Source organism: Lactuca serriola, chromosome 5 (genome assembly GCF_051521515.1).
Source record: "Lactuca serriola cultivar US96UC23 chromosome 5, Lser_US96UC23_V15, whole genome shotgun sequence".
Classification (NCBI taxonomy): Eukaryota; Viridiplantae; Streptophyta; class Magnoliopsida; order Asterales; family Asteraceae; genus Lactuca; species Lactuca serriola.
The window spans coordinates 35,958,834-35,978,628 of record NC_136412.1 but is presented as its reverse complement, the minus strand read 5'-3'; the positions used below and the strand labels follow the sequence as shown (position 1 = coordinate 35,978,628).

The following is a 19,795-nucleotide window of genomic DNA, read 5'->3' as shown; positions in this document are numbered from 1 at the left end:
AATGAATGCACGAGGCCTTAGACTCCATAAAGTTGGCACCTTTATGCCTAAGGAGCCCATGATCACCTTAGATCTAAAATAATCTGCCTTTTGGATGCCCTAATTCAATCATTCACCTAAACCGTGGCTAAAAATATAACAACTTAACTCAAAAGGGAATCTAAGCAACAAGTAACCAAGATAAGAACTTGATACCTTAAACTCCTCGCAAAATGGGTAGTGTTTCTAGATCCAAGACTTCCTCTGCAAGCTTATCCACTTCAAGATCTTCAATGTACAAAATAAACACCAAACTCACTTCAAAGGCTAAAATGCTTATCAAAGGAGGACAGAACGGGAATTAGGGATTTGGAGGCATTGGATGCTGGAAATGAGGCCAACCCTAGAGAATAAGGTGGCTTATATAGGGTGCAAGACCATTAGTTAAGGTTTCATTAAAGTTCACATACGCACAGCATACATGTAGGTATGCCTAGCGTATGTGACTTGGGTTCTGTCTAGCTATTAATTCATTATGCTAAGCATACTAAGTGTTACGCCCCGCATACTGGCTTTTCAACAAGTACGCTTAGCATACCAAGTGGTACCCCCACGTAATAATTTAGGAACCAAAATGCATAACTTCAAACTAGAAGGGTTATAAGGCACACACCAGGGCACAAGTGTTATATTGTTAGTATGATCACCTAGCTAGGGTTTAATCATTCCAGTTAATCAGTTAGTAGAATTTGTAATTGTTCTTATCAACAAATAATAAGTAAGAAGTATTGAATTGATTATGTGTTGGGATTTAACTATGATATAAACTGAAATTTCATATCTTTACACTTTCTCTCTTGTAAGAAGTATTGGTTATTACTGGGAATTTTACATAGATCTTAATGAAAATTTTTGGATATTAATTAAGAGCTTGTTTAATTAGACAATAAAAAGTTAGGGGTAACTGAAGAGCTTGTTTTGGTTAAATTATTGAGGTAAAAGAGATTATACTAGAGCGTGTTAGTTTTTCTCATTACCAGCTTAGATAAAATGCATTTTGAATAACTAGATTTGGGCTGATTGCATGATTAGGAAAGTCACAGCAGAAGTAAATTCGTTTTTATTACTGATTTCATTTAGTTTATTTCACTGCAATTCTAGTTTTTAGTTAATAATCAAAAACTCGTCTTATTATTTTCTGTTTTAATTACTAGTATGTTCCTTACTCAAAATTGTGTTGACCATTAGGTTGTGTTTGTGAGGATTCGACCTTGTTTCCCTGTGCTATCCATTAGTGCAACCAGTAGTGATATGGTTTTTTTAAATCGTACGCGGCAACAGTTTAAGATACCTCAAAGTGATCTTTAGGCTACGAATCCAATCAAGGTAGTTTAGACTAGTAAGCTTATCTTGTGAGAGGATTTGGAGTAATGATAAGTTTGATGTGGTGGTCGGTGTAGGAAGGAGAGAGACACTTGATTCAGGGGCCATCCATTAAGAATGAGACATAATTAGTTTGATCAATAAATATTTTTAGTATATTTACTGAAAATCAAATTATTAATCAAAACGCTAGGATCCATATTTGGCTTCACTATGTAAAATGGAATAGCCAAAATTTATACAATGAAGTTAATTAGGTGGACAAGCATTCTTTTGATCTCAATCTCCATGAGATTCATTAGAAAAATGATATTTATTGACTTACGTCTATAACATGCTAATCTCTTCTAATGCTAATTTAGCATTGATGACTAGATTACCTGAGGATCATGAATCCAAATGGTGAATCGACCATGCGAAGTTACAATAAGATTCAACTCAAGCAACACTTCAGAATCGTGATTAGCATATACCTTTCGTCGACTATATTCTCATTTGACGTGCCGATAAGCCACATATAAATAATGCCGAAAACAATACACGACAAGGCGTAATTTCCATTTGAATCATAAAATTCAAATTATTATAAAATGGTATTTTGTTCTATCACATATTAAGTTAATACTTCTAACTTTTCAAAATTGTCTTATCAAACCCTTTCCGTAGCTCAACTTAAAACGCAAGAAGACAGTGAGGGTGGCGAGTACTAAATGCACTTAAAAGCCAAGAACCTTACTAATAGTATTAAAGTAGGTGAGCCTAGTTGTTTCTAAGACTAATAATATACATTAGGAATCATGTGAGGATGCAATGTTTGTATTTTAGTGTAATACATATAAATACGATTTTACTATATATATATATATATATATATATATATATATATATATATATATGTATGTATGTATATATACATACACACACATACACATGTGGAATTTAAACACCATAAGTTTTATGTCTTTTAACTCTACTCACTAAACAAAAGATGTAAGTGAACATTTAAATTATTAAAGTAGAATCTTTTGTCTTTTAATTAATCTTATAATTAAATCAAATTGGCTTTTATCATTTAGTATAAATTCTAGTTTTTATGTGTTTTAAAATTGAAAGAGAGTGAAGCGAAAACAAGAAACGAATTCCAATTCTGGAACACATGTTCCACATGGGGAATGAGCAACCACGTCATGGGACACAGAAAATGTGACAATTCATTAATATCAGTTCAATGTTCTCAATAGCACACTGCGACATTTCCAAGTAGGGAACATGATGTGGCTATGAAGTATTCACGATCCAGATTTAGGATCAGTAGGAACCACAACATGCTGGAGGACCATCCACGTCATGACGACGAGGCAGAACAACCCAAAAACTATTTTAATAGGCATAAACATATTCGATTTTAACAAGGAAATTTTCTGAATTATTTAAAACGATTTCAACATTACAAATCCTACACATACAAACCCTAACATACAATCAAAGACAAAGTCTAAGTGCAATATACTTTAGTCAACCTTGCTCTTATAACACTGATGGGTTTCGAGCCTAGTAAAAGGCCAAATTGGGACAACAGAAGCAACAACTTTTTTTGATCCATCAACTCAAAAAGCAAATATAACTCAAACAATCTATGCATCCTAGATACATAATAAAATGAATGATACCTTCAAGGTTTTCTTGAACTTCTTTGGTCTAGCCATTTGATCGAAATTATAAACCCAACATAGAGTTCCTCTCTTGTGATCACACCCAAGTTGCAAAATCCAACATATTTGAAATCTAGTAGCAACAAGAGTCGAATAATCAAATCTGGCAGCAATTATGACGTGGCAAACAACTTACCATGGCGTGGCGACGAGCACTAGGTCTTTAGGGTTGTTCCTTAAGGTTCTGAACTGTGGAGGTAGGAGGGAAATTTCTAATGCATCCAAAACCGAGTTTTAACCCCTCTATATATAAGGATGTGATTTGAAACCCTAAAGATAATTACCAAATATGTTTGTAATTATCTAGGCTTTTAGTAGTTATATAAGAATTAAAACATTCTGGAATATTCCAAGTTCCTTTCTTTATAACTAATTAGTTAACAAAAAATCCCTTGAAATAAATATCTTTTTAGTACTGTTTTATTTTGGTCTTGCGTGTAACATAAAACGAAACCGTTATTTATAGTAATATTACCGGTTTGTTATGACTATGGGCACTAATTTCCATTAAGAAATCTACTTTGTAAATGAGAATGTACCACACCACTAGATTCCTCTAGATCTTATTATGCGGACATCATGGATCGAGCAATATATTCTTGTCATTACTTTTTATTTCTTATCATTACTTTCCATGGTTTATACATTTCATACGTTATTATCAAAATACTCATTTCAAAAGTAAAACATCTGTGCTTCAAAAATTTCAAACACGGTATTAAAACATTCGTTCTTTGAAAATGCTCTTTGATTTCAAAACATTCTTACTTTCAAAACATTCCTTTCAAAAGTATTTAACACATTCATTTCAAAATGTTTCTTATATTAAAGCATTTTTATTTCATTATCGTAAAATAGTTTTTCCATGCACCCGAAAGTAGGAAAATTCTAACACGTACTGACGTAATTCTTTATTTTACCATGTACCCCAAAGTAGGAAAATTCCAACACGTACTCAGGTAGACCTTTAATGTAGGTTTCTACACTCTTAAAGCTCTTTTCCACCATTCACAATTCCTTTAAGTACTTCCTATACAATATATGTAAAGCTCAATCAAAATGACCAAATAACCCCACATAGGTTCCAATAGTGAATTTTATTGTTTTAACTCATTAGTTATGTAAAAATATAAATATAGGCAAAACAATGTGTAAATCTTAGTCCGTATGAAATAATGTATGGAAAAGTTATGAGGAAAAAACTAAAGTTCGGATTTTGGTTGATTTGAGATTCTGCATGGGTCGCAGGCATGACCATGTGGGTCATGTCCCAAAGTAGCCTCAACTCACCCAAAAATTCATTTTTTGAGGTTTACACTTTCTTGAATTGTTTTGGTATTTTATGTAACCATTCGTAATAATTTTAAAGGTTTCCAAGCAATACTAGAGGACGTTTTATCATGCCAAAACATTCAACTTAATTCATTATGTCCTCAATCAAAATGTTAAGTTCATAGTACATACAAACACTCAAATGAAATGGTTAAGAACTCAAGTTGCTCAAGACCACTCTTTAACCAATATGACTTATTCCCAAATTGTTTAATACATGATTGGGTATTGTGAAGTACTTAAAAACCAGAACCAATCTCATTGTAAGTACGTAATGTAACTATTGAATTCTCAATTCCATTACATTTTCCCAAATTACCCTTGGGCCAAAACAATCACTAGAGTGAGAACTTCACTAACATTCCTTCCTTTTTATGTTCCAATATCATCTCTAGAGTGACAATTCATATTCATGAATGTCATTCACTTTTTAGATGTAATTTATTATATAATTATCAATAGATTTCCGAAAATGCCCTTATAGACAAATAACTCCATATATCAATTTGGGAATCAAGCAACATCTTATGCTTTGAACTCAAATTATTCAAAAAGTATATATTCATCATTGTTAACTTCCTTTTCTCATCAATCATTCAACTACAAAGGATTCCATCATTTTCATCATATAGTCCCACAATTGCATTTTAATTCAAGATTATACATGGTTCTACCATCATGGATGACTTTGAGCATTCCTATTAGGTTTATTGCTACCAGATCTCATCTAGTTCATTGAAACCAGCATAACTTTAAATTGGAATACAAGATCTCTTAATTTGGGATTCAAGGGTTCTTGGTGGTCTTTTTACCCAAATCATCAAAACCATCAATGAAATGATTGGTTTGAGATTGTGTGACATCCCCTAATTTCTCGGCCTGAAAAGACCAATTTAATTTATGATTTTAAAATAAAATCAGATAAAACTTTTTAAAAGATGTTGCAGAATTGGTTCCCAAAACAAACCATGATAAAAATTTATCAAAATCTTTCCTTAAGAAATGTATAGCTTCATTTCATATCAAAACCTCGGGATGTCATGTTCCGATACAAATCAAAAGCATAAACAAGACATTATAAGCCTTTCAACAGCTATTAACGACTACTGACCTATAATCAAAAATCTCTCATCGTCCTCCGACTATGCTCGGGGTCCACTACCTGTAATCATAAAAACTGAGTGGGTCAGGCTTGGGAGCCTGGTGAGCATATAGGGTTTTCAAACCACAATAACAATATACTTATTAAGTTCACCAATCAACAATAACCCTGATTACCCATTCCCGTTGTCCCCACTTTACGTCCCTAAACACCTATCAGAAGGGACCTAACCTAAGGAATATCATCGGGATGGACACTACTGCTCAGGGTCTCCTCAGCCATACATGTCCTAAAGGCAACCATGAGGGGGATGGAGTACACCAATGAACATTTAGTTCATCAACACCTACAAGTTGCGAACCTGCTAGTGTTCCACTGGACTGTCTAGAAAGGTCCGTGGCCGTCATCTATACTCCGCTAGATGACTACAACAACAACAACGACAACAACATTGCGGCCTCTCACCATTTGAACACACATCAACTATTTCATCTACCCATGTTCTACCTAACATATTTTGTAGATAAAATGCATATACAGTTTAAAACTTGTATAAAATATTTATTCAATAGTCACCTCAAATAAACACTTAATATAATTACACATAGCTCGTATTTTATAGAAAATACTTCATATCTAGGTGTAAGATGAAAGTGACTACACACCCACATGATTTGATGATAATCAGGCAGCAATTCGTTGCCTAAAACGATTGTTTCTAATAAAACCGGGAGTTTTATTGAGAAACCGGGCTCTCCAACGGTCGAGCTTCAAAACCGAAAAGATAAAGGGCTTCTCGGGCACTTCGTGGCGTTTTCCAGGGCTTATAATCGATACCGGGGCTTTGGGGGATGTTAAGATAAAGAAAATATGAAGAAAGGGGCTAAATATGGCAAAATTCCAAAACTAACCGGGAAGGCTCGCATACCCCTTCTATTTATAGGGGCGAGGCATCTAATCGGACAGCTGGAAAGAAGCCACGCGGCAGCAGATCCGAAGGGGGCAGCACATGGCTCGCACATGGGCTGCACGTGCGAGGGCTCGTTGGCAGCTTCTAAGTGGACCGGAGTCTAGGTCCGAGGATCGGACCCGAAGCAGGAGGAAAGAGAGACAGCTGGTGCGAAGGTCGGACACGCGGCAAGCTGTAACAACGTAATTTTTCAAACAAATTTTTCATTTCAAAATAAAGTATTTTCATTCAAAACAAGGCATAAACATTCTAAGTGTCATGTCAGAATACAAATCATATGAATCCCAAGATCACAAAACATCTATCAGTGTGTACAGATCACGCCGGCGCCTTCCCACAGTCATCGCTAGTACCTGAAACACATACACAACAACTATAAGCATAAATGCTTAGTGAGTTCCCCAAAATACAACTTACGCACATATGCCTTTCCAGGCCCTGACCTTCCGGTCCATGTGTCTCAGGGGACTTCCGTCCCTGCTGGGTAAACCTTCCGGTCCTACCCACGCCAACCTTACGGTCCACATGACACGCCTTTCGGCCCATAACATAATGCCTTCCGGCCCACATAACATACATAGCACGTATAACAATTAACTATCACATATAGCACATACATCACATATCATATCCGACCTTCCGGTCACACAGTCAAACCCTTCCGGGTACAGTATAGTGAGAAGACTCACCTCGTAAATATCGAAAGCTAGCAAATCCCGAAGTCACTCGTGCTCGATCCGCCGAGCTACAATCTACCTATAACATCATACATCTCTTATTAACACTTTTATCTTCTAAGTTTGACTATCCCTAAGAAGTCAAACATAGGTCAACTCTGGTCAACGGTCAACTTGACCGAACTCGGCGAGTGCACAAGGGCAACTCGGCGAGTCTAGACGCATCCGCCAACTCCATAGGATTCCCTTCTTACTCGTCGAGTACTTCCCCTGACTCGACGAGTTCCACCTGGGAGAGTCGCGGGGCCACCCCGACTCAACTCGCCGAGTCTCAAGAACAACTCGGCGAGTCCCAACTCGACTCAGACCACCTGTCGACCCTCTCTAACTCGTCCTGACTCACTGAGTCAACCCGTGACTCGACTGGATCACTCACTGGCCGATCCAAGGCAATCTTCAAGCTACTCGCCGAGTCTGCTCATCGGACTTGGCGAGTCCATGCCATGCAATTACTCAAACTCGCTTCTAAGGTCAGATCCGTTCCATCAATTCATAGATCGAGCCTTTCAAGACTGATTCACCACGTAAAGTCCCTATCTTGGTGCCCATAACACACCCCATGGCTTATAATGAACATTTTGGTCTAAAGCATAAGGGTTCCAACCCAAAACTTCCATTGATTCCCAAAAAGCTTGGGCAAAGGGACACTCTGGACCTTTAGGGGTCCAGATCTATAGTCTAAATCTCTTAGGGGTCCAAGGGAGCACAAGATCTAGCCACAAAAGGGTTCAATAAACCTTAAATCAATGAAAACACCAACATAGAAGAGAATAGCTCGAAACATTACCCCAATAGAGATGCTCTGGACTCCAAATCCTCAGAAGATGGCTCCTCTTGCTTTCCCCTTGGCTAATTTCCTCTTTCCTTGCAAAATGACACCTCCAAGATCAATAATAGCCTCCTCTTATGCTCCAAACGCTCACACTCGATTAGGGTTTCACTCAAGGGACTGGTGAGCACAAATGACGGCCATAAGGCCCTTTAAATAGGTCCCAAACCCAAGAAATTAGGGTTTAATTAAACAGCGCAGACTCGCCGAGTCCATATCCTGGACTCGCCAAGTCCAACCGAATCCCACGTCCAGAATCGCGACCCTACTCGGCGAGTCTGAGCTCCAACTCGCCGAGTCCCCTCTCAAAACACAAAATAATCAAATCAATAAAGATACCTGGAATTCCGGGCTGTTACACAAGCATGGCGAGGCTCGGACTAGGCTGCACACGCATCGCTCCTCGGATGTGCCATGGCTTCGGGTGACTCAGCAGACTTCAGACATGTGGCATGTTTTGAGCGAGGGTGACGTGGCAAAAACGTGACTATGCGAATTTTCTCGGTTTTTGTGCAAAAACTTCTAAAATTCTTAACTTTCGCATACGAGCTCCGTTTTTGACATTCTTTATATGCATGCGTAGGTAAAATTACGCTCGATTACTTTCATTTAGACTTCATCGGCAAATTTTGAATTTAATTTTTATATTATTATTTTTAACAGACCGGGACAGGAAATTCGTTATAACTTCTTCATCCGACGTCCGTTTTTGTCAGACGTTTTACCGTTGTGCTACTAATGACGAGACCTTCAATTCTCGTTTAGGTTGTGTCGGCTAAAAATCACTCGATCTAAAATTCGAGTTTTTAGTTGTCTACTACTAAGCTGAAACTTCGAAAAATCATAACTTCCTCATACGAAGTCAGATTTGTGCGTTCTTTTTATCAAACTTCTCGGTTTAACGAATACTACGACTTCCATTTAGATCACTAAGGCTAAAAAGTAGCTTATCAAAAACTCACTTTTTACGACACTCCGCCCCGTGTCGGTTGGTCGCGAAAGTTCGATAGGTCAAAACTTCTTCGTTATAACTCGAATTTTGGCATTCTTTATATATTTGTAATCCTTGTCAGGCCCACTACAAGTTTCTTAATAGATATCGGCTTTATCTAAAATTTAATTTTTGATGCTCATTTTTATTCTTAATTAATTAAGCCCTAGTAAATAAGCATAAAACACATAAAACACATAGAATACACATAATTCATTTTTTTTCATTTCTTCAAAATGAGTTACAAAGGTTAACCTAGACTATCACCTCCCCCTTAGGATGATTCCGTCATTGGAATCACATATCACCAATCAACTGTGGGTAGCGACTCATCATGTCGCTCTCCGTTTCCCAGGTGAGATTTGGTCCATTCGTATGTTTCCAGCGCACAAGCACTAAATCAACCATCTTGCATCGCAACTTCATAGTCTTACGGTCAAGGATTACCTCAGGTTCTTCAGTCAACCTCTTGTTTTCATCCAACCTTAACTCAGAAATCGGAATTATGTCGGGCACATCTCCCGTGAACTTTCTCAAATAACACACATGAAAGGTGTTATGAATACCATCCAGTTCTTCTGGTAATTCTAGCTTATAAGTCTGATTCCCGATCATCTGAAGAACTTTAAATGGTCTAATAAACCTTAGACTCAACTTTCCCCTTTTACCAAATCTTATAAGTCCCTTCCACGGCGAGACTTTAAGTAAAACCGAATCTCCAACTTCAAAGGTTATCGGTTGTCTTTTCTTGTCAGCATAACTCTTTTGTCGATCTTGAGCAGCTAACATCCTTTCCCTTATCACTTTCAACTTTTCTGCAGTCTCATGGATTGTTTCAGGTCCCATAAACTGCTTTTCCCCAGCTTCCAGCCAACATGATGGCGTTCGACACTTTTCCCCATACAAAGTGTGATAAGGTGCCATCTTAATGCTTGAGTGGAAACTATTACTATAGGAGAATTCTGCTAGAAGTAAGTGTTCATCTTAGTTACCTTGGAATTCTATGGTACATGCTCTCAGTATATCCTCCAATGTTTGAATCGTTCGTTCTCTCTGACCATCGGTTTGCGGATGGTAAGCTGTACTCAAACACAACTTGGTACCCAATTCCTCTTGTAGACTCCTCCAAAACCTTGAAGTAAAATGGCTCTCACGATTGGATACAATCGTTAACAGAACACCGTGAAGCCTCACAATTTCCTTCACGTAAGAATTCGCAAGTTTATCCATAGACCATTTCTCTTAGGCTGCTATGAAATGCGCACTCTTAGTGAAGCGATCAATGACCACCCAAATCATGTCGTGACTGTACCTTGTTTTGGGCAGTTTAGTCACAAAATCCATGGTAATGTCTTCCCATTTACCCATGGGTACGGGTAAAGGTTCTAAACTCCCATACGTTTCTGATGTTGTGCCTTAACCCTATGTCACACCCCAAAACCGGAATGGCAGAAATGTTCTGGGGCGGAGGACGTCATGTAATGTATCACAACAATGCAGAGTAGTAAACAAGCAACAACATCATCCATTGCATTAATAGTATAATTTTAGTTACAAGTGTGTTTTTTCATAAAATACAACAATAAAATGAATAATCAGAATATAACACAAGTCTGGACTGCTCTGTCTTCACAAACCTGGTCGTCGTACCTGTCTATTTGTGACCTGAGAATACAAGTTATTTTAAAAGCGAGTATCAGCCAAAAAGCTAGTGAATTCATAAGTATTAATGTGTCTTTGATTTGTAAAACTTTTAATGAACGTCTTGACATTGTTTTGAAAGAAAGCTCATATAACTATGTAAATGTTTGTAAGTAATCGAAAGCATTTGAAAAACCCTAGAAATCTCTATGATTCCTATTAGTATAGACAAAATCTTCTACCAAAACCTAATTGTTTTGAAAGTAACAAAGATGGTTTTTCCCTCGTATGAGTACTATTAACAATTTATATAGTCTACCTCATCTTTTATATGAAGGTATCACAAAATAAAAGTAATAGGAAAAATATAGCCATATAAGTATTATCCTTTTGTAATAGGATAAACCTGATATCGCGACTGCCGAAAATTATAAACCTTGAACCTCCGTAGATGTTCATTATCCTCTGTATCCAACAGGAGGGTGTAGGAATGGTTAGTCCCGTAAAGGTAATCCTAATATAAGTATTAACCGTAGGCATCCGTAGATGTTCATTATCCTCTGTATCCAACAGCAGGGTGTAGGAATGGTTAGTCCCGTAAAGGTACTCCTAGTATAAGTATGAACCGTAGGCATCCGTAGATGTTCAATATCCTCTGTATCCAACAGCAGGGTGTAGGATTGGTTAGTCCCGTAAAGGTACTCCTAATATAAGTATTAACCGTAGGCATCTGTAGATGTTCATTATCCTCTATATCCAACAGCAGGGTGTAGTAATGGTCAGTCCCGTAAAGGTACTCCTAATATAAGTATTAACCGTAGGCATCCGTAGATGTTCATTATCCTCTGTATCCAACAGCAGGGTGTAGGAATGCTTAGTCCCATATAGGTACTCCTAATATAACAGAATCTATACATATAAAATGTAATAGTAACTCATCATATATTATGTATGTAAAAGTATCCATGTAAGAGTATATGAACGTATACCTTTGCTACCCAAAGGTACGGAACTGACTGATTAGAACTCTTATGTCTATATATGTACACATGGTATATAACTGATATTTAAACAACCTTAGGACGGATACCCGATACCCTACCAGACCACATCCCAACAGGGAAAAGGAAATAAATCGGGTTAGCCTTCCTAAGTCCTTTAAACATTATTTATATAACTATATATATACAGGCATACTTTTAACAATTTAAAGTATAAAAGATGTTTTTTAAAACATTTAAGGGTTTTCAACAATAAATAAGTAATAATGAATTGATGTCATTTTATAAAGCATTTCAAAAGTATATCCTTTGATAAAAAAGTATAACAGAGTTTTGTAAAAACCTTTGTAAGGTTTAACAACTAAGAAAGATGACTTGATGTCAGTTTGTAAAACGTCTTGGAAGGCCATTTACAGAAATCTGTTTGGTAAAACAACTTAAAGTGTAGTAAATCCTTTAGTATGCTGGTTATTAATCACATAATTGATATAATAACTTGCATGATTCAACCGGTATTCCCCCCCCCCTCCCCATTAAATCATTTAGAAGCATTTAAAAGATTCATTTAGGGGTATGAACTCACCTGCAGTGAGTGGATCGGAAGGAAGTGTCGGACAAGTGCTTGGTGTCAAGTGAAGACTTAGACACACACAATGATCCTAATTACATATGAAGACATATGTATATAAACGATTAGTGATTTTAACACTAATTAAACATGTATAAACATCCTATTGCGAGGAAAACACTTTGGTCAAGTGCTAGGAGACTATCGGGTTGCAACAAAGGAGTGCAAAGCCTCATACGGGAGTTTATGGTCCAATGAACATCTTTATTGGAGTTTATGGCTCAGGGGAGTTTACTCCTGGCCGTAAACTCTCCATTGGTCACCAAGAGGGGCTTAAAACTCTAAAGGCTTAAGTGGTTAAGTGCTCCAAAGCTTTAAACAAGTGTTTGGGTGGGTTTAAGGTCCTAAAATGACCTTGTTTGGTATTCACGGCCCTAGGACCACTCCCCCATGAGTTTACGGCCGTAAACTCATGGTAAGGAGTACCATTTCGTGAATTTTGGTCCTTAGGTCAATGGGGTAAGGTTCTATGTCACTAACCAAAGCTTACTAAGGTGTTAGGGTGTCATTTGCACCCTTAAAAGCAGTTTACGGCCCAAGAACATGCCTTGGCCGTAAACTCCTTGAATCCTATGATTTCTTCTGTTTTCTAAGCTCTAAATATGATAAACATGGTGTACTATGAGTTGGATCAAGAGTACTTACAATCTACGAGCTCCAATGGTCGATAATCGCCAAGAATACGAGTGTGTGTTCTTGGTGTTCTTGGCGAAACTTGAAGATCTACAAAATGGAATGCTTTCACGGATGAAATCATGTAAGATTACTAGTTCATGCAAGATATCAACTAGTTAAGACAACAAGCTTACGGGTTTTGAAGATCGGGGACAAAGATCGGGATGATACTTGAGAGGATTTGGAAGAAAATCCAGCCAGGAAAGGAAGAAATGAGAGGGAATGACCCAATGCTCTATATATAACCTTGAGTTTATGGACACATGAGTTTACGGACGTAAACTCATGGTCTTATGGCCTTGAACTGACTTAGATGGGGTTAGGGTCTGAATTGCTACATTGTGGTTCTAGCTGGTACTTTCTAACACTTATTCCTTAAGTGTATTAGGCTCAAAACTCCTCAGAACAACCTGTAACCTGGATAGAACTCTGTACTAATGACTTTGACACCCAGTTGGGTTGATTGACTAAGCTTTAAAAAAATAAAAATTTTCGGGTTGTCACATCATCCCTCTGTTAGAGGGAATTTCGTCCCGAAATTAGAATTTTAAGTAAGGAAGTAGGTATGAAAGATCAAGTCAAGAGGTGGGGATACTTCCTAATCGATTGATTCTCGCACTTCCAATTGAATTTGGACCCTTGGTTGGTATTCCAACGAACCTTCCCAAATGGCTCGGTTCTGATTTGTTCCCATGATTTCTCAGTCCATGGTCACTACGGTTCTTCTACGGAGGTGAGGCGCTCAACAATCTCGATCTCGACAAGTGGGATTATGAGAATCCTGACGGAAAGGTACGTTTTCAAGTTCGAGACATGAAGGGTAAAATGTACGTTACTGAGTTCATGGTGTAGGTTGGGTTTGTGAGTTATAGGACCGATTCTAGCAAGAATCTCGGAGGTCCTAACTATTCTGCATTTGGCTTACCACGCTTTCCGAAGCGTATCAAGCCTTCCCAGAGTGAGATTTCCAAAAGGATTTGGCCTCTCACTTGAAATTCCCAGGTTTTCTTCCTCTTGCTTGTCTTCCCAGTCAACGGTCACTCCCTTCTGAGTCAAAGTCATAAGAGGTTCGTAATCCGCGAGGAGTTCTGAATGAACTCTCAACAGTAGGTCAGCAAGACCTAGAATTTGGCGAATTCCTGTCGGCATCCTCGGTGTTGACAAATTCTCAGCGGCTTTAATTTTTGGCATGGTCCACAAGAATTCCCACATTACTGGTAATGTGTCTTAGGAATTCAACTCTTTAAATCTAAAACTCGCATTTAAAGAACTTCGCGTAGAGCTTCTCTTATCGTAATGTTTCCAGGGTTTGTTGTAGATGCTCATTATGATTTCCTTCTTACTACGAGAGTAGATAAGTAATTCATTTATAAAGACAATGACGAACTGATCCAAGTAAGAATGGCGTACCCTATTCTTTAAGTTCATGAATATTAGGGGTGTATTGGTCCTATCCGAGAGGTATCACTATGGACTCGTAGTGTCCGCATCGAGTTTGTAATATTGCCCTCGGGACACCCTTCACTAACACTCGTAACTGGTGATATTCGGATCTTAGGTTCATTTCTGAAAGGTACGTCATTCCTTGCGGTTGGTCAACTGATTCATCTATGTGAGGCAGAGAGTGATGATTTCTAATGGATGTCCTGTTGAGGTCTGCACCACGAGGACTTCCCAAATGTCACCCATACTAGTACTACTCTCGCCCATGCACGCTTAACTGCGGAGTTCTGATGGGATCCGGTGCATTAGTGTTGGTATGATCGCACCCTCTGGATTCTGTCTTCTTGTAGAATAAGACCAGAGCTCCCAAAGGTGAGAAGCTTAGTCTTTTCATTCTGTTGTTGAGTAGTCGTTAAACTGTCCGGACAGTTCTTGTATCATTTTGATTCAGGCCAAGAGAGGAGTTATCATACATGAAAACTTAGCTCATACACGTTATGATATAATCAAGACGGGCGTATAATAAAATGTGTGATTCTACTCTAGTCCCACATCCTAACGAGGAAAAGAAACTACGTTAGAAATCTCACATTCTATTGTATACAAGGTCTTCGTTATATATAACTCGGGAATGTATAAGCGAGGAAAGTCATGACAATAATCTTCTTGCGAATCTTTTTTCGATGAACTAAGATTTCCTAGTAAAGGCTACTATTGAACCTGGATGTACGTCGATCGTTCAATGAAAGAGTAAGAGTATGTTCTCGAAGGTTTGACCTACATCCCTATGATGCAGTCCTAGTAAGGAGTAGAAGTAATTTCGTAGACTAGTCTCAGGACGTTTGTCGTTCGCACCGAGGTACTATAGGTTGGTGGCTAATATGATCCAACCACTGAAAGAGACATGGAAATGTCTCCAGAGTTAAATTACTATAGTCCTATGACTTGACTAAAGCATGTTCAGATAGACTCCAATGAAAGTATGATGATAGTATTTGAAAAACAACATGACACGGAAGTTAGCCGACTGTCAACATCATCAATGTGTAAGATGTAACAAATTCAGGAAAAATTTGACCTTGAAGAAGGTCTTACATCATATCCGGAGTAGCAAAAGTTCTGGCCGCATAAAGGCCTAACTAAAAGTACCTACAGTACAAGGCAGTTTCATAGAAAATGCCACATAGGACATAGATAGGAACACGGTTCTTTTAAAACAAGAAGGAAAGTAAAGTATCTCCTACTGGTGACGATCATCCCTCTGGTGAACTCTAAGCTCAGCCAGTTGACGTTCCATATCAAGCAGGTGTCTTTCGTACACCCTCTAGCATACTCGGAGTTCTATGACTTCGGCTCGTGATTCAGCCAGTGCTTGAAGCAGGGTTTCATGGTCTTTTTCAGATCTCTCACGAGCATCTTCCAGACGAATGGTGCGAAGGGTATGCATTCTCGCATTGGCGACAACTTCTGTGATTTGATGTAGGGCTGTCCTGCCTTTAATCTCATTTCAGGCCACTCTGCGGACCAGGATTAGCAAGATTCTATCTGCTGAGCCCCCATTTCTCAAGTCATAAAAGCTTCGGTCTCCATTAAATGGCTTAGGCTGATCCTGTCCTTGGCTTCATGTTTCCAAGCATTCTACCCACGGAGGCGTCGGGCCATGAAAAGTCGGAAGAGGGTTAGGATTTGGAAAGGGAGCTGTCTGGGGTAGGTTCTCAACTTCGGGTTCGGAGTTGTCATCATTTGCGAGGTCTTCAGTGTGGTGATCATTCAAAGGGATAGGATGATCATTCTCTGGTTCTTCTCCAAACCATCCAGCAATGAATTCGTTCGGAAGGTACGGGTTGTTGTGGGGATGGAGTCCAGCCATGTTATCTACGCAAGAATTGGGGTAAGGAAATAATTATTAGACAAACTATCTAGATAATTATTAGAAAATTTTCATTAGTTACATCGCTATTTGTAAAGTGCATACCAGTAATATGTAATCACAACGAGATAGGCCTTCGAATAAGAGACCATAACTCCAAATTCACAAAGAATAGGGGTAAAGCAAAATTCTCACAGATTCTAAGTCTATAACATCCTAGTTACATATAGCCTTAGTGTATCCACTTAGCAACTATCAACTTAGTAATGAAGATCCTTTTTTAGTTCTCAAGTATAAAGTACTTATAGAACAACAAATACCCCTATATTATTTTAGGTTTATGTTCTATTGTTCTCATTGTGGTATTGTTGGTAAGATTTTAGACTTGTTGCAACCACATAACTACACTTAGGCACATGCTAGTCCACCCTCGGATAATTTAGTTGATCAGGCTATATCTTCCCAGTTTTGACTATATGTCTCTAAGTCCACTTGTGTTGCCCAACAATAGTAATTCTTTTGTACTGTCCTAGAGACACTGATTTTAGTATGAATGCAGGCACGTATACTTAATTAAATATTTTATTATGTAAAGTATAAACTCTTGGTCAGAGTATTTTTAATCCCTATGTATTTATATTTAGTATATCTTTTATGGGTTTATATACTAAATTCATTATAAACAATGCTCTGATACCAATCTGTCACACCCCAAAACCGGAACGGCGGAAACGTTTTGGGGCGGAGGACGTCATGTAATGTATCACAAAAATGCAAAGTAGTAAACAAGCAACAACATCATCCATTGCATTAATAGTATGATTTTAGTTACAAGTGTGTTATTTCATAAAATACAACAATAAAATGAATAATCAGAATATAAGACGAGTCTGGACTGCTCCGTCTTCACAAACCTGGTCGTCGTACCTGTCTATTTGTGACCTGAGAATACAAGTTATTTTGAAAGCGAGTATCAGCCAAAAAGCTAGTGAATTCATAAGTATTAATGTGTCTTTGATTTGTAAAACTTGTAAAGAAAGTCTTGACATTGTTTTGAAAGAAAGCTCGTATAAGTATGTAAATGTTTGTAAGTAATGGAAAGCGTTTGAAAAAACCCTAGAAATCCTTATGATTCCTATTAGTATAGATGAAATCTTCTACCAAAACCTAACTGTTTTAAAGTAACAAAGATGGCTTTTCCCTCGTATGACTACTATTAACAATATATATAGTCTACCTCATCTTTTATGTGAAGGTATCACAAAATAAAAGTAACAGGAAAAATATAGCCATAGAAGTATTATCCTTTTGTATTAGGATAAACCTAGCATCGCGACTGCCGAAAAGTATTAACCTTGAACCTCCATAGATGTTCATTATCCTCTGTATCCAACAGCAGGGTGTAGGAATGGTTAGTCCCATAAAGGTACTCCTAATATAAGTATTAATAGTTGGAATCCGTAGATGTTCATTATCCTCTGTATCCAACAGCAGGGTGTAGGAATGGTTAGTCCCGTAAAGGTACTCCTAATATAAGTATTAACCGTAGGCATCCGTAGATGTTCATTATGTTGGGTTTTGAGCATTCTAACACTCCTATGGTGTACATGCAACCCTATAAACCTTGGATCTATGTTTTCTGTATTATACATGCAAATAAGAACTTTCCAAGGCTTTAACCCTAACTAGCATATTATGAAGTTCTTATACTACAAATAGTTAGATGACATACCTTTTGATGTAGCTTGATGTATTCAAGCTTTAAGAGCTTAGCCCCAATAGTGTGGAAGCCTCAAGTGGAATCACAAATCACCAAAACACCTTGGAAGACTTTGGAGAATATGGATACATGGTTCTCTCTAGTGAAATCGGCTAGCCCTTCTTAGTGTACCACACTTGTACCCATTTCACCAACCAAGGACATCTTAATATAGTGTGGAGGATTAAGGTTAAACCCTAATACCCATGACCTTTCATTTCCTAGGATCCATGGGTTAAAGCTCCATGGACTATCCATGAAGACTTAGCCCAACCTAAATGAACTTGGCCCACTACACACACACACACATATATATATATATATATATATATATATATATATATCTAAGAGTCCATATTTAATTAGTTCATTTTGATTACTTAATTAATTATAAATTAATTTTGATCAATACTAATTAAATAATATGATTATATTAATATATTAGAACTTATAATATATTAATATAAATCATAAATATACTATTCTCAAAATACTATCTATATAAATTGTGTCGGTGAAGTGCAACCCAAATGGACCATGCCGGGTCGGGTCAAGTACATACCAAATATAGTTATGGACTTAGACATTAATCCAATAGTCTCCCACTTGGATAAGTCTAAAACTATTATTGAGTATGACTTCAAAACCTAACTGGCAATCGTAGCTCTTAAAGCCGCTGTCGAACTCTGATCTTGTCAACGAACTTGTCCATTGGATAAGGGATCATATATTCCTCCATTCTAGATATCATATGGACTAATACATGGATTATAATCATTCTCTCTGTCCATTTGTTGTTTCCTGATTTCCGATTTATGATGACTGACTGATTGAACAAATCAAATCAGTCCTGGCTTGGCCAAGCACTCACATGTATCTTCATTAAATCATCGAGGGGCCCACAGATATCGCTTTTATCCCGAAGGTAAAAGGAATGGATAAACTTCGACGCATATGGCTTGTTCTACTACTTGCTGAATCATACACAAAGGCACGTTTTATAACACCAATTTACCGAATGCGTTTTCGTGCAATCAATGTACAACCAACTCATAGTAACAACTCATATCTCTAGGTTTGAAGAATATAAGATATTATCGTCTCACGATCACTCATGATAAAATCCATGAAGTGATTCCAATGAGCGCGGGTTGAATCCAATACTCAGAACTTATGAGCACTCATGAGTGTTGAAGCCCTTTGTCCAACATCTTAGACCTCTACAAGCCAACCCATGACAGTCTTAATTCATATCTACTCCCAACATATGACCGACTGTGGATGGTTTGAATAACTTAGTCATTCCAGAAGAATAACCTAGTTTATTCTGGAAGTAAAAACATGCAAAGTGAAACACAAGAATAAATGAATCAAATATGGTATCAAACCCTATGAATATCAATAAACACTTTTATTTATCACCATATTGATTACTCATTATTCATTGTTTCGGTTTTATCAACTTTATACTTGAATTTAAAACAATAGTTGTCCCATGCTCCAAGCATGTACACTATGTTTTCTAAACACTAGTCATGCCATACACAAAGTATGCATACTATGTTTGTCTATGATCTTTACTTTGTGAAATAGATCAATTGAGCATAACTCCAATGATCATCTTCTCACAGTCCCAAACCCTTACTGCAAATGCAAGAATTCCAAATTCATGCCATTTACTGAAATCTGTTAGATTCTAAACTTATATGCATTGATCCTCTTGTAATGATTATGCACAAATTC

General features: G+C 37.6%; 1 pseudogene; it reads right to left on the bottom strand.

Annotated features, from left to right (window-relative positions):
* Window positions 1-14,633: 14,633 nt before the first annotated feature.
* On the bottom strand, window positions 14,634-14,751 carry LOC145056301 (5S ribosomal RNA; annotated as a pseudogene).
* Window positions 14,752-19,795: the final 5,044 nt, after the last annotated feature.